Here is a 13,568-nt window from a genome sequence, read left to right as displayed (position 1 = left end):
TTGAACTGTGGTGTTGGAGTTGACTCTTGAGAGTCCCTTGGACTGCAAGGAGATCAAACCAGTCAATCCCAAAGGAAATCAGTCCTGAATACTCATTGGAAAGACTGATGCTGAAGCTGAAACTCCCAATACTTTGACCACCTGATGCAAAGAACTGACTCATTTGAAAAGACCCTGATGCTGGGAGAGGTTGAAGGCAGGAGGAGAATGGGACGACAGAGGATGATATGGTTGGATGGCATCACCAACTCTACGGACATGAGTTTGAGCAAGCTCCTGGCATGCTTCAGTCCATGGGGTTGCAAAGAGTCAGACATCACTGAGCCACTGAACTAAACAGAATGAATACATTGAGGAACTCCTCTGTGGATAAATCATAGAGGCCTTAATTTGCAAGGAGGTGGGCCTTAATTAGCACCAAAATACATTGAGTTGTAGGTAAAAAGCAAAATGGATAGTGGATGAATTCTCAGAAACACATGTCCTGGAGCAGGTTCATGTAACAAAAATCGTCTTTCAGCATCTTTGGTTGGCACAGACCTGACTGGAGACAATGCTGAACTACATGAGGGACTGGCGGTCTCTCTCAATATAGAGAATATCCCCCCAAAAAAGAAAGTGGGGGGGAGAAGTGGAACACATCTCCAAACTACAACTCCCGGCAGGCCCCGCGTGAACTCGCCCACTGGGAGGTGGTGCCCGTCTCCGCCCAGTGGAGCTCGGGCTTGGGTCCCGCCCTTCTCCGCTCCCCGCCATCGCCCTCCCCCAGGGTTGTGGCCACGCGCAGCGGCGGTAGTTGTTCCGCTTCCCCTCTGGCCTGGGCCGTCGCCATTGCCGAAGGCTCCCTGCCCTCCCCTCCCGGCGCCCGCGGGGCTCGGCTGCCGCCCGGCCTAGCAGTAGCAGCGGCTGCGCTCCAGCGCGGCCCCTCTTCCCGCCCCGCTTCCCCTTCCCTCCCCTCCCCGCCCCGCGTCGCGCGCTTGCTCGGGGCGGCTCCGGAGCCCGCCGGAGCTCGGCCGGAGGCTCCTCGCTGGGGCGGGGACCTTTCCTCGCCTACGGTAAGTGTGCAGACAGGCCGGGACGCGGGCCGTCGTTCTCCTTCCTCCTCGCTTCTACGCGGCCTGGCCGGCGCGAGCGGCCCGGGGCAGCTGACCTGCCCCGCGCGGGCCCGGGAAGCCGCCACCTGCGTGCCTGGAGCCGCAACTCTTGGGGCGGTGGCTCATTGTCTGCGCCCTCGGGCTGTTTTCTTCTCCGGTTCTAGCCTGAAATGGGAAGCTTTCTGGGCTGGTGAGGTCTAACTCTTCCTGGACCCGGCCCTGCCCTGGACCCTGTCGCGCCACCGTCTCTGCCCTCTGTTGATCTCCCTTCCCTCGCGTTTCAGCCGCCTTTTCTTCCTTTACTTTAGTGTTCGACGAAACGTTTCGGGTTTTATTCCTTGATTTTTTCGTCTCTTACAGAGTCCCAGCTCCTCCTTATCTCTGGTCCTCGCAGTTTCTTTGCCGAGGCACATTGTCTAGAGCCGCTTCATTCTTTTCTAAACTGCAATCTGTGATCTCTTCCATATTCCGCATTAGTAGAAAACGAATAGTTTTCCGAGGGTTTGAGGGCCTCCGCTTAAGAACAGCACTTTCGGGTCTTCTCGTGATTCCTGTTTGATCCTCCGCCAGGAGGTGAATATTTGCTTCTTTAGGTAACTTAGGTGAAGGTTGGCTTTCACCATGTTTGGCTTTCTTTAAAACAACACATACACACAAAACGTTGTCGAATGTTCCTCAGTGGGCTCAACCTTTTGACTCATTCTTTAAAGATAGAGTCATCCAAGAGCTGAAGAGTGGAAAGCAATTGCCGTTGTCGTCAGTTGTTGTAGGGTTGTACTACCGGCCCTTGTATCTTATCTTTAATGGGAATACTCTGGGCAGTGCGAAAATGATTTCTTTCCTCCTTGATAAATAATGCCAACTCCTGTTGGTTTAATTATCTCAGATTTATTTTACAAGTGATCTGTGTTTTTTTGTTTTCTTTTTCCACCTCTGTAAAAAGACAATCAAAATGGTTAGGCCTAAAATTAGACTCCCACGAGCTGTATTTTGGATCAAGGTGGTTCACGTCACGTTTTTTCCCCTGCTCTGTTTGACTCTTCCGCTCTTGCAAGTAGGCAGGATATTGAAATGTAGAAGAATTTGCTCTGGGGGTTTTGTTGTTGTACGGTTATTCAAAAGAATAACATTTAATAAAGTTAGATTGGGATGAAGACAGTGAATGGTAATTTTTAAAGCAGGTTAGAACTTGTCAACTTTTCCAGGAGTTCTGTGGCTTTTGTAAATCCCACTCATAATCCCTTCTATATATTTTGTATGTATCTATGAAAAAATATATAGGTGAAAAGTTTGTTCATGTTCTCCTCTTAAGGGTATTGATTTAAGGCTACTCTTAAATCTTTAGTTTTTAATTATTTCTAGTTTTAACTAGCCAGAAACACAGATTTACATTATGAAAAATGAACCTTAAAATTTTCTGACCTGTAACATATGTAGGTCTTAAACCCACTTTCAGGTTTTGGTGAAAGAGGTTGACCTAAATTCAGTGTATTTTCAGGACTGTCATTTTGGTAGCGTCAGTTGTTCTTAATTCATTGAGAGGTCTTCTTGGCCTAAAGGGTTAAGGTCTAGAAATGTTGGAGTGTGCAAGTAGATGTGTTGATGTCAGCTTCTCTGCCAGTGCTTTCTATAAGCAGATAGTTTTACTGAGGAAGAGTTCTGGGTATTCTGCTTCTCTTGGGGCCCTGATTACAGTTTACAATTATTCAGAATTATTCTTCTGGACTTTTGACATTAAATGCTAACCTTGCAAACCCAAATTCATAAAGTTTGTAATTGTAGTCTGTCTACTGAACAAATGAATAGGGGTTCCTGTGATTCTCTAGTCTTTTATGATGGGCAGATTTCCAAGCAGACATGGTTAGCAGTGGTGTATGTATCTTTTCAATTATAGGTTTTTTTTAAGAGAAAACTTGGAACTTGTTCAGGTAGCTGGGGTAAACTTTCAGTTATTCTTTTATTTTTTTATTTTTTTGCCTGTGCTGGGTCCTCATTGCTGCAGTTGGGCTTTCTCTAGTTCAGTGCATGGGGGCTACTCTCTAGTTGAGGTAGGCAGGCTTCTCATTGGGATGGCTTCTCTTATTGAGGAGCATGGGGGCTTCAGTAGTTGTGGCTCGCCGGCTTAGTTACCCTGAGGCATGTGGAATTGTCCTGGACCAGGGATGGAACCTGTGTCCCCTGCCTTGGCAGGTGAATTCTTTACCCTTGGACCACCAGGGAAGTTCTCTATTCTTTTTTGAAAGAGAGAGACCTTGTTCAAATAGCTTGGGATAAAATAAGGTAGATATTGTTAAATTCTTCCTATGTTTAATCTGTCTATATTGATTATTCTAGTATTTGAATATAACATTTCTTTTGGCTTTCTGAATTTTCTACTTTCGATTAAAATGTGAAACTGTACCTTGTTTTCAAGTCTTTAAGGCTTTGGGATTCTGATCAATTTGTTTTTAAAAGCTCTTCCAGTTAGTTACAGGGCTAATTCCAGAATAATCAAGGAGGGTGTTAATTTCTTCGCAAATCTGAGTTGTCCTTTGTATCCTTCTTGTATCTTCGTAGAAGTAGAAAGAGATGCAAAAAAAAAAAGAAAAAAAAATAATCCCTGTTGTCTTGAAAAATACTATTTTCTTCTATGATAAGAGTTGAGTATCACCACTTCTTCATTTTAGGATCACTAACCTGAATAAGAATAGTCAGTCTGAATATTCAGGCCACATTTCAGAGGTCTAGCCTATTATCTCTAAGGTACATTAGTACTTGTCATTCTAGGTATCAAAAGTGGTTAGGAGCTGGAGAACTGGGTTTGAATCCTATCTCTTGCACTTGACTCTGGGCAAGATACACATTCTTTTCAGACTTGATTTTTTGAATCTATAAGATGAGGATTAATAATAATAACAGTATAATACAAATTTCATAAGGCTATTTGGAGCAAATGAGATAATACAGGGAAAATTACTTAGCGAATGCTGTGCTTATGTGATTAATAAATGTTAGTTAATATTCCATTCTAAAATGTGTTTTATATTTAATTGCTTCTGCAACAAATGTTATACCTAGAAACTTAGGTTTAAGACGGCTTTCTGAAAGTGGTTGAAATCTCAGGACCACATTTTTGAGACCATAACTGTTAAAAATTACTTTTCAGGAGAAAAAAAAAATTTTCAGCAATGAAATCAAATACAGGTTTTCTTAATACATACTTCTCAGATTTTAAAGTCGTGTTTCTCATAGAAAATTTAGGAAGTAGTATAAACTATTAAACACGACAAAAATTACTATACAAAAATCACTTAGCCCTCAGAGATAACCATAATTATAACAGATTAGAATAGTGAGTTTTTTTTCCCTTATTTTAAAATTAAATTTCAAAGGTAGTCAGTTCATGCTTACTACAAAAGATTCAAGCAAGTCAGTTATTTAGAGTAAAAAGTGAAAATTACTTTCCTTACTTTCTAGTCACATTCCTTACAGGCAGCCACTGTTAGCAATTGTTTTCTTTATGCAATTAGAAATAAGAACAAGTGTGTGTGTAATTTTACCTTAATTTTTTTTAATAAAAAATCTAATTGTTATAAATTCTTTTCCATCTCAGTACTTTTTATTCCTCATGTTTTTAATAGTCATGCAATATTCTATTCTTTTCTTGTACTTTACTTAATTATTTATGGTTATTTGTTATTTCTACTTTTGGGCAACTAAAAGTGGAGCTTTAGTGAACTTACTTATATCTTTGTGCACATGCATATGTATAGAAGTATTTCCATAAAAAGGATTCTTAAGTGTGCATTTTAAGTTTTAATAGATGCCAAATTGCCTTCCTAAAAGGTTATACTAATCTATACTTCTTTATTGAATTGCAGAAGCTCTTTACACTTAGTAGATATTAATCCTTTGTTTAAGAGTATCTTTTCCATTTTACCTTTATAAAAAAATAATCTTCTATATTTTTTTCTAGTACTTTAATAATTGTATTTGAATCTTCATACTTCAGGATTTTTATTTTTATTTTTTTGGTGCAAAGTAGGGTAAGAGTTTGGCTACCAAAACAAAATATAGGTATGAAAATATTTCAGGACTTTGAGGTTGGTGTAAAAATTTGTCACATGATAAGGGTTCAGAGAGGAATATTTTAATAGTTTTATTGCAAGCATCACATCTGAAAAGGAGGGGGAAATGCCCTCTTCTGGCTCCTAGTTCTTGGCATCTACCTAATTCATCCTCAGCCTTCAAATTTCAGCTTTTGAGTAGTATAGCTTTCTTTGGGAGTCTTCCCTGATTTCCAGTATGATTTAGATATTCTTATTGCTTTTATATGTTTTCTTAACACACTGATCCATAATCGTTCTTTGGAGTGTGCTGAAAGGATGAGTTATTCATATGGAAATGAGTTATATCCCAGTTTTTGTCAATTGAAACTAATCAAAAAGGAGGTGCAAAGAACTCTAGTTTTGGTTAAAATTGAAACACATATATATATATGGGCTTCCCATGTGGCGCTAATGGTAAAGAACCCACCTCCAGCGCAGGTTAGAGGCAACAGACTCTGGTTGGATCCCTGGGTTGGAAAGATCCCCTGGAGGAGGGCACGACAACCCACTCCAGTATTCTTGCCTGGAGAATCCCATGGACAGAGGAGCCTGACGGGCTGCAGTTCATATTGGGTCACGCAGAAACCCACTCTAGTATTCTTGCCTGGAGAATCCCATGGCCAGAGGAGCCTGGCGGGCTGCAGTCCATATAGGGTCATGCAGAGTTGGACACGACTGAAGTGACTTAGCACAGCACATATATACATATGCGTTCAGGGCTCTTTTAATCTACATGATTGAGTTCTTCCTAACATGTTTCTGATCACACTGTTATCTTGTAGATAATATTTTTTCATGTACATATTTAAAAAGTTCTGGGAAAATAGAGGTTTTATTTTAATCCTTATTTCATAGGTGCATTTTAAGGTATAATCTCAGCTTTTAAAAAATTAATTGCTATTTTCGGATTCCATGGCAATCCAGTGGTCAGGACTCTGTGTTTCCTCTGTGTTTCCCCTGGTTGGGAACTAAGATCTCAAAAGCCGCGTGGTGTGCCCAAAAATTAAAAAAAAATTAATTCCTATGCTTTTTAATTTTGAGATTTTGGTTTATAAAGCAAAAATGTTACATAATAACCACATGAACAAGAAGAGTTGGAGTAAAACTTTTAGACACAATTTCAGTTTCTCTAAAGATCAGGTTATTATAGAACAAAAAGTTACATTGGCAGACATAATAGTAAAAATATAGCCAGGTGTTTGATAGAGTATCTGTTGTAAATTCTTTCTGAACTTTTTCACCTTCCTTATTAAATATTTGAAAAGAATAAAGTTTTTTTTTTAAAAAAATACAAACATTGCCTATGAATGACTGCTGTTAATACAGTATTTTGATGTTTCTTTATATTTTGTATGTGTACATAATTTACTTTTCTGAAATTTTGGAATCATATTTTGTGGAATTTGCTATCTTGATTTTTTTAAAACAACATTAAATCTTGAAAGTTTCCTTCTGTTCTCCTTAAAAATTCTTTTTAAAAATGATTTTTTAATGTTTGCCTAACGTTCTGTTGTATAGCTGTGCCTTAGTTTCACTATTTTCCTATTGGCCAATGTGTAATTTATTCCAGTATTTTATACAAATAATTCTATAGTGAATATCTTTTTATTTTTCCGTGATTATTTAGAATATTTTCTTAGAAATTGAATTACTGAATAAAAGCATATAAACATTTAAAAGTATTAAGTTACGCTTCAGAAATGTTTGAGGTGTATTATCACTAGCTTTGTGAATCTCATTTTGTTGCTGTTGTCCTTGAAGCAACCATCATTCTTAATGAAATTATTAAATTGGCTTAAATTTGTTTATTGCTAGGCAAATAAAAAATTAGTTTAATTTGCATTTCTTGTTTAAATTATTGTTTTGTTTTTGTGGATTTGGTCTAGTTTATTATTTCTGATAAATATACAGAAGTAACTAGTAAGTTACTTACTTTTTTTAGTAAGTTCTCTTTTAAAATTTTTTTACATTATTTTAAAAGTTAGTTTCCATTCACAGTTACTATAAAACATTAGCTACATTCTATGTGTTGTATGAAACATCCTTGAGCCTATCTTACACCCAGTAGTTTGTACCTCTAGAAATAACTAGATTTTTGTGTTCACGATTATTTTTATTATCTTTCTGGATTTTAGTAAAATTTTATTTACTTTTGTTTTCCAGGTTCCTTGTCTTACCTAAAAATAATAGTAACTTTTGCTTTATTTCCAATAGTTACAGTATTTATTTTTATTTTAGCTCTTTATTACATTGATCAGAATTTCCAAGACACAGTTAAATAAGAGAGGTGATAATTGTCTTGGAATGTCTCTGGTATTTTTACAGTTAAGGATGAATACAGCTGTTGGTTTTAGATAAGAATTCCTTATTATTTATTTTCTTCTTTATAAAAAAGAATTGTCTTCTGAATTTTATCAAATGTTTTTATAACACTTACTTAGGTGTTGGTAAGGTTTTTCTTTTACTACTTATAAAAGTATGTAAATAAATTTGCTAATAACATTCCCAAGATACTCAAAGGCCTATATTACGAGGAACCAAAACCCCACTCTTGTTAGTAAAGTGTACAGTATTTATTGAAAGAGTAGAAGAGAATCTCATAGGAATTTTTAATTTAATAAGAATACACAGTTCATATAGTAACGTCTGTAGTCTATGGAGAAATCCTTACTCTCATGCATAAGCTTTGATAAATTCGTATCTAATATTTTTTAAGATATTCAAATTTATTATATGGGTATATGTAAATTTTTATAATTAAAAGATGTGGTGTTCCTTTCCATCATTTGTTAGTGATTTTGTTATTTTTCTTAATTTGATTTGCCAAATGTTTTCTTAGTAATTTTTTAATAAGAAATTTTGAGATTCATTCTGTTAATTTTCTGTGTTCTGATTTTCTGACTTCTGCTTTTTATTTTGTTCCTGCTTTTTTGTTGTTGTTATACTTTTTCTAACTAAGTAAATTCTTAGATCTTTCTCTCTCTTTTTTATTTAATGAGAACATTTAATGCTCTTAAGTTGCCTCTGAGTACAACTTTGCACTCTAAAATGCCTCTGAATGATGTTCTTGTATTCATTGCTTTCCAAATAGTTGGTAGTTCTAATTTGATTACCTCTTTGACTCAGGAGGTACTTGGTACAGTTCTGTTCACTCTTATGTTCTTTCATTGTCGGTAACTATGGTTTTTTAAAATATTTTTGAGTTTATTGAGGGTTTCTTGTGACTTAAAGCATAATCCAGTTTTCTAAATGTGCTTTGAAAACTTACAAAGAACACTTTCTATTTGCACACACAGTTTATATACACACAGGTATCTGTCAATCTTTATTCAAATTGTCTTACTCCTTATTAATAGTTTCTATTAACTATAAGACTTAGCCTTTATTAAGTTTTTAATCTTAATCTGTCAAAGACTGAGAGCGTTGTTTCTGAAAAGCTTATACTTACTTATATTGAGTCCTTTATGTTTGTTTCTTCTGCCTGAATACTGTCTTCCTTTCGTATGTCACTGCTTTAAAGAAGCCTTACCTGATCAGCCATCTAAAATAGCCTCCCCTGCCCCTGCTCAGTATCTAACTTTTTATCCCTTTGTGTTTTTCTTTATAGCACTTCCACCTGAATTTATTTTTTCATTTACTTGTTTATTTCTTTGCTATTCTTCTGTTCAGAACTTAGAACAAGTATGTATGCAGTAAGAATGTGTTTGTTGAGTAAAGTACCTGGTTTTTTAATGATTTTTATTTTTAAAAATTTAATAGACTTCATTTTATACCATTTTAGGTTCACAAAAAAAATTGAGCAAAAAACTACAGAGAGCTCTCATATGCCCTGATCTACCCCCTCCCTTAGCTTCTCCAACCATCATTATGCATTATGTGGTATGTTTGTTATGATTGATGAACCACTGTATATCACTATCAATCAAAGTTCATAATTTACATTAGGATTCACTTTTGAGATTATACGTGAATATAATGAGTATTGGGTATTGACAAATGGTGGATAAATGCCGCATATCCACGTATCCACCATTACAGTATCATACAGAATAGTTTCTCAGCTCCTAAAATTCCCTGTGCTCCTCTTATTTGTCCCTCCTTTTTCACTAACCCTTGTCAACTACTGATGCTTTAACATGCTTCCAGAATGTCATATAGTTGGATTATACAGTATGTAACCTTTTCAGCTTCTTTCACTTAGCAATATACATTTGAGTTTCATTCATTATTTTTTCATGGCTTGATAATAGCTCATTGCTTTTTTGCGCTGAATAATACTCCATTGTTGGAATATACCACAGTTTGTCTATTCACTTACCTACTGAAGGACATCTTGGTTGCTTCCACCTTTGGCAGTTATGAGTAAAGCTGCTATATAAACATCCATGTTTGGGTTTTGCATGGGTATAAGTTTTCAGCTGATTAGAGTAAACAGCGAGGAAAACGATTGCTATATTGTACGGTAAGAATGTATTTAGTTTTGTAAGAATCTGCTAAAACTGTCTTTCAAAGTGACTGAACCATTTTGCTTTCCCAGCAACAATGAATGAGAGTTCCTGCTGCTCAACTCCTCATCAGCATTTAATGTTATTCGTGTTTTGGATTTTAACCATTTTAATAGATGTGTAGTGCTATCTTACTGTTTCAGTTTGCAATTCCCTAATGAAGTATGTGAGGCTGAGCGTCTTTATTTCACATCCTTCTTTTGCAAATATTTTCCCCTACTCTGTGGCTTGTCTTGTTGTCTCAACCCTGATGATTTTTATCATGTTTTTGGTGTAATATTATTGATGCATGTTTAAGTTCTGTACTGCTAATGGTCTGCATTCCACCTAATCAATAAAAATTTGTCATATTTAATCTGAGTCTTTTATTTTACTTAAATTCGTATCGGTCCTGTTCTTTGTTCAGTAAATTATTAGCCAACTTTTTCTTTCCATGCAACTTTTAGTTGTAGCTCTTTTAAATTATAACTACTGAACTACTAAAATAGTTTAGTTTTGTTTTAATCTAAAATGAATACTGAAAACATTTATGTGTATTGTCATAATTTTGTTGAGTGTGTTTCTGTTATTTTTTAATGCTTTCTGTTTTTTAATGGCTCATTGCTACTGCTTCTGTATTTTTGTGAAATAGACGTAATGTAAAGTTATCATCTTAACCAATTTTAGGTGAAGTTAACTATTAAACAACATGAGTTTGAATTGCCTGGGTCCACTTAGGCCTGTTTTTTTTTTTTCTTTTGATAGTAAATACTATAGTACAGCACTATTCAAGGTTGGTTGAATCCTAGGATGCAGAACCGCAGATACAGAGGAACTTTGGATTTGGAGAAACCATGTTATGGAGAGCTGGACTGTGGGTTATACTCAGATTTTTGACTGTGTGAAGGGTTGTGCCCCCAACCCCAAGCTGTTCAGAGTCAACCGTATGCAGTTCTTTGGCATTAAGTACACTTACATTGTACAACCATCATTACCATCCATCTCCAGAATTTTTCATCTTTGCTAACTGAATCTTTGCACTCATTAACTGCTGACCCTCTATTCCTCTCTATCCACAACACCTCATGACTGTCTCTAATCTACTTTCTCTTATGGTTTTGCCATTTCCAGATGATTCATATAAGTAGAATCATACAGTATTTGTCCTTTTGTGTCTGCTTATTTCACGTAGCATATTTTCAAGGTTCATCCTTCTTATAGTGTTTATGGGGCTTTCCTGGTATCTCAGCTGGTAAAGAATCCGCCTGCAATTCAGGAGACCCTGGTTCAATTCCTGGGTTGGGAAGATCCCCCAGAGAAGGGATAGGCTCCCCACTCCAGTATTCTTGGGCTTCCCTGGTGGCTCAGATGGAAAAGAATCCACCTACAATGCAAGAGACCTGGGTTCGATCCCTGGGTTGGGAAGATTGCCTGGAGGAGGGCATGGCAACCCACTCCAGTATTCTTGCCTGGAGAATCCCCATGGACAGAGGAGCCTAGCGGGCTACAGTCCATGGGGTCACAAAGAGTGGGACAGGACTGAACGACTAAGCACAGCACGTACCTGAAGCTTCATACTTTATTTTTTCATTTCCAGAAATATTTTTGGTTATTTTTAGTTCTGTTTTTTTCCTTGGAAACACTTGTAGTCATTAGGTTAGCTTATCATTTCTGTCTTTTGTGTGAGCTTCTCAAATATTTGTCTTTATCACTCATTTGGTTTTCCTTTATCACTTCCAGTGTCAGCTTTACTTCTGCTGTTGAAATTTAGTTTCTTTGCATCTTTTAAAATTTACTCCATTCCTTTTTTTGCTTAAATTACTCTCATTTCATCTTGGTCTTTTCTCTTTATATAAGCCTGTTTCATGGAGTTTGCCAAACAGTGTTTAGAACTGAATTCTGTGTCCTGAATTAGTTCAACTTCTAAGTTAGATTCTACTTTTATGAAAAGTAATTTTCTCTATTTCTTGTGCTGCATTATTGTTGGGATCAGTATTGGATTTTTTTTCTACTTATTCATCCTTTTTCTTTTTTAAATATTTATTTAATTTACTTTTTATTAAGTTTCCCAGGTGGCTCAGTGGTAAAGAATCCACCTACCAATGTAGGAGATGCAGGTTCGATCCCTCGGTCAGGAAGATCCCATGGAGAAGGAAATGGCAACCCATTCTAGTATTCTTGCCTGGGAGATTGCATGGACAGAATCTGGCTGGCTCCAGTCCATGGGGTCACAACTGAGCAACTGAACAATAAACAGCTTATTTATTTGGCTGTGCCAGGTCTTAGTTTCCACATCTGGGATCTAGTTCCCAGACCAGGGGATCAAACCCCTGTGCCTGGAAGCAGTGTGGATCCTTAACCACTGGACCATCAGGGACGTCCCCTGCTTGTTCATCCTTGAATGGTAACTGCTATCTGTTACCTGATATGCATTTATTGGAAACGTTTGTGGGATTGATTGTCCTTGCCTCTATAGTTGGCTAGGGTTCTCGTGGAAACCTCTTCTTAGGTGTGTTGCTGAAGGATAAATACACACAGCTCCTAGCCTGAGTCCCAGTAATGAACTGTCATTCATCTAATAGGGTAGTTCTGGGCTAGGATGGTAGGGTCTTACCCTACCTTGATTTCTAGCCTGTGCTGCTTTTAGGGCTCTTACTGATTCCAATCTTGCACCCACAACACAACACTTCGCTTGTGTAAATACACCTTTCAGGAAACCATGTGGGAATCAGGAGTTTTTTTGCCCTTTTACAGGTCCACCTGAACTTTATATCCATAGAGACACGTAGAAAGTTACTCATTTTCAGGAACTTGCATGACAGTCTCCTAAATGTATATAGAAAGATTAGAAGAGATGATAAGGAACTCTAGCTGCCACAGAACTCACCTCTGTTTAGCAAGAAATAAGTTAACAAGGGTGACTGACCAGCTTGTTTCTTTGAGGCAAACTTTGAGTCTCCAAATTAAAGGATGGCTAGCAGAGAGGAGCAGGCTATCTTATATCTTAACTTTCTCTTATGAAACAAACATCATGGATGGGTCATGGATCTTAGTTAAGATTGTGTGACCTTAAAGCTAATGGAAAGCCTTCTAAGACTTTAAATAGAATTGTTTTCATGGAAATTTGGGGTAGACTACTACTATCTGATTTGATACTATTTTTTACTATATGAAGCTGGTTTCAGTTTTTGTTTAACTTAGACAACCACCTAAGGAATCAAATAATCAGCCTGCAGTTGACCTTTATTTTTCAGTATAAGGTCTTTGATTGATATAAGGTCTTTCAGTCTGATTATAGGAAAATAGCATCTTGTTCCAATTTGCATCTTTTTGATAGCTAGTTGAACACTTTTCATACACATCCAGTTGCCCTACTTATGATTTTTTGACTTTACTATGGTGTAAAAGTGATATGCATTCAGTAGAAACCATACTTTGAATTTTGATCTTTGCCTGGGCTAGCAATACAGGGTTCAGTACTCTGGTGGTGCTGGGCAGAGGCAGTGAGTGACCTGCAGCTCCCAGTCAGCCATGCAGTAACAAGGTTATAACCATACACTTAACAACTATTCTGTACCCTTAAAACCATTCTCTTTTTCACTTTTAAGAAAAATATTCAGTGAACTACAGAAAATATTCAACATTGTTATAAAATAGGCTTTATGTTAGATGAATTTGCCCAGCTGTCAACTGATGTGTTTTGAGCATGTTTAAGGTAGGCTTGGGACTTCCTTGGTGGCTCAGACGGTAAAGCATCTGCCTACAATGCGAGAGGCCCGGGTTCAATCCCTGGGTTGGGAATATCTCCCGGAGAAGGAAATGGCAACCCACTCTAGTATTCTTGCCTGGAAAATCCCATGGACGGAGGAGCCTGGTAGACTACAGTCCATGGGGTCGCAAAG

General features: G+C 37.3%; 1 protein-coding gene across 2 annotated transcripts in view; it reads left to right on the top strand.

Moving 5' to 3' along the window:
- The first annotated feature begins 779 nt into the window (after positions 1 to 779).
- The window catches only part of PAK2 (p21 (RAC1) activated kinase 2), an 89,051-nt gene continuing 76,262 nt past the window's right edge, over positions 780 to 13,568 (top strand). For both annotated transcript variants that reach the window (XM_081571512.1, XM_081571511.1), the window contains exon 1: positions 780 to 1,055. The gene's annotated coding sequence lies outside the window, so the exon portion shown is untranslated. The remainder of the gene's footprint in view (positions 1,056 to 13,568) is intronic.

Source organism: Giraffa tippelskirchi, chromosome 2 (genome assembly GCF_054371585.1).
Source record: "Giraffa tippelskirchi isolate mGirTip1 chromosome 2, T2T-mGirTip1v1.2.pri, whole genome shotgun sequence".
In the NCBI taxonomy this organism is placed as follows: Eukaryota; Metazoa; Chordata; class Mammalia; order Artiodactyla; family Giraffidae; genus Giraffa; species Giraffa tippelskirchi.
This window is presented reverse-complemented; position numbering and strand designations above follow the sequence as displayed.